This window comes from Acomys russatus, chromosome 6 (assembly GCF_903995435.1).
Source record: "Acomys russatus chromosome 6, mAcoRus1.1, whole genome shotgun sequence".
Lineage (NCBI taxonomy): Eukaryota > Metazoa > Chordata > Mammalia > Rodentia > Muridae > Acomys > Acomys russatus.
The window spans coordinates 79,060,359-79,063,372 of NC_067142.1; positions in this window are offsets into that span (position 1 = coordinate 79,060,359).

A 3,014-nucleotide genomic window follows, 5' to 3' on the forward strand; every position below is an offset into this window, starting at 1 on the left:
AAAAACAGCTGTATGGCCCAGGGCCGAGCAGCTCTTTGGTCACGTGTGTGTGAGTCTTCCTTCTGCAAGGAGGAGAGCACATGGCTATTCTGTGAGACTTGGGTTTGGGGTGAGGACACAGCTGGGAGGTGGCAAAGAGCTCTCAGCTCCGGGAGCAGCTCTCCATGCAACTCTGCTGTGTGCAGAAGGACACGGCACTTTAGGCTGTTGCAGTGATGGTGTCTTAATTTAGCTTCTGTGACTGTGATAAAATTCCCTGAGCAAAGGTAACCCGGGGCAGAAACGTGTTATTTTAGATCACAATTCCGAGTCACAGTCTGTCTTAGTCAAGGTTGTTACTGCTGTGAGGAAATACCATGACCAAAAGCAAGTTGCGGAGGAGAGGGCTTATTGGGCTTACATTTCTATATCACTGCTTATCACTGAAGGGAGTCAGGACAGGAACTCAAACAGGGCAGGAACCTGGACGCAGGAACTGAAGCAGAGGCCACAGAGGAGTGCTGCTCCCTGGCTTGCTCCTCATGGCTTCCTCAGCCTGCTTACCACCAGGCCAGGGATGGCACCGCCCACTGTGGGATGGGCCCTCCCCCATTAGCACTAATTAAGAAAATGCCCTTCAAGCCTGCCTTATGCCCTAAAGCCCCATCCTATGGAAGCATTTCTCTAACAGAGGTTCCCTTTTCTCTGATGACTTACCCTGTGTCAATATGACATCTATCCAGCGCGCAGTCCATCACTTCAGAGAAGTTAAACAGGAACTTAAAACAGCTGATCACATCCACAGTCAAGACCACCAGAGAAACAAATGACCTCATGCATACCAAACCACTGATTTTCTCAACTCAGACAGTCCAGACCCAAACCTAGGGAATGACGTCATCATCCACGGAGGGCTGAGCCCTTTCACTCATTGGTACAACCCCCTCAGACATGCACACAGACTAGTCTAATCCAGGCAATCCTAGATGACCCTCTTCCCAGGTAGACTTTTTTTTTTTCTATTTTTCTTTTTCGAGAGGGTCTCTCTGTGTAGCCTTGGCTGTCCTGGACTCACTTTGTAGACCAGGCTGGCCTCAAACTCACAGTGATCCACCTGTCTCTGCCTCCCGAGTGCTGGGATTAAAGGCGCGTGCCACCATGCCCAGTTCCCAGCTCGACTTTTAGGTTGTGTCAAGTCTACAATTCAAACTAACCTCTGAGAACCGGAAGACAACACAGGGTCCTGCCTGCCAGTTTTGTCTCATTGATAAGAGAATTTTAAAGCAGAAGGAAAAACCAGAGACAATTTCACTAGAGTCTGCCAGAAAGAAAAGAAGAAACCAAAAAACCAGAGTGGATGTCAGTGGCATCCAGGAAGAGATGGAAAAGTGAAAAACAGAAAGTTAGAGGCCGGGGTGGGGGTGGAGGGTGGGGTGGGGTGGGGCACAAAGCAGACATGTGCGGGGAGGAGGGCGACCTTGGTGTGGGAGGGGGGCTTAGAGTTTGGGTTGGAGCTGTAAAGAGGGAGATACAAACGGTTCCATTTTCTGGGTTAGAATTTAGAAAGCAGACAGGCTTAGCAACGAAGGTCAGGGAGCAACTGCATGGAAGGCAGGGGGCAGGGCTCCTGGGGCCTCTGACTGCAGACCTCACCAGGGGACAGTTAGCCTGCCCTCCTGGCCTGCCTTAGCATGTGTCATGTTCCGTTGCACCATTGACTCAGTAGTCCTCTCGAGGTTGTAAAGATTTTTCTCCTTCCAGCAGGTCTTGTGCCTGGCCGCCTTCTTCAGAGGACGTCATCGACCGCTGATCAAGCTATTTGCAAGAAGGTCGCTATCCATTCACCGTGCTGTTTGTGTCAGAGGATGTCACGAGGATGGCATTCGCGTCTCAGGGGGTCTGCTGACGTGGAGGCACCCGCCATCTGCATCGGGAAGGTCTTATCGGCCAGCAGCCATGCCATTTCACCAGAGAGGAAAAGCAAAGCCCACATTGTGTTGCCGCGGGGCCTTGGAAGAAGCTGGTTGAAAATGGCCCTTCATGCTCTGGTTTCTCCTCCTCGGCTTCCACTTTGTGTCTCACCTCCATGTGCTAAAGACTGCAAGTCCACACACAGGCAACGAGCCTGGGGAAGAGGACAGAGCCGAACAGGCCTGCTTCCCGGCTCAGAAGGAGTGCTGAGCCCTCTGCTGGAGAGAGGAGGAAAGGCAGGAGAAAGGAAAGGACGGGTAAACAAGTGTGGGCAGAGCCACACCTGCAGGAGAATGTGGACTTTACCCAGCTGATAGGAAAACAGGAGTAACCTTAGTTGCTACAAGAGAAAGCCAAGCAGGTGACTGGAGGCTTGGGAGTGAGGAGAACTTCACTTCCACAGACAAATGCGATCTGAACTCTGAATCACGATATCATTGGCCCAAGCGGTCAGAAATAAAAGTTATTTTTAAATATTTCTCAAAACCTACCTACCTTAAGTTGGGCAGGCACTGGATCTGGAGAGCAGAACAGGGGGGTGGACCGCTCTATAGGCCCCCATCTAGAAGGTGTCCTAGAAGTTCTATAGCCGACAACTCAGGTAAATTCCCCATGTCCAAAAATATGGATTGTGCTAGAGAGCCTGCTTAGTGGTTAACAGCGCTTACCCTGCTCTTCCAGAGGTTGCGGGTTCAATTCCCAACATCACACGGTGGTCCACAACACCAGTAACTCCAGTTCCAGGGATCCACTCCATCTTACGGCTTCTGTGGACACCAGGCACACACGTGGTGCACATATAAACACACGCGTAAGCAAAAACGCTCATACACATTTAAGTAAATAAAATTTAAAACAAATAAATAACTACAATATGTGTGCTATAATAGCTGTTTTTCTAGAAATTGGGCATTAGGGTGTACAGGGAGGGTTGAGTAGCTTAGGCAGCCTGAAGACCTTAGGGAGGGAGCATGTAAATGGGGTTTTGAAGACTAAATAGAAGTTTCAAAAATAAAAAGCAGAGGCAGCACAGCCTATGAAAGTAAAGCAGCTTTCTGGAAAGA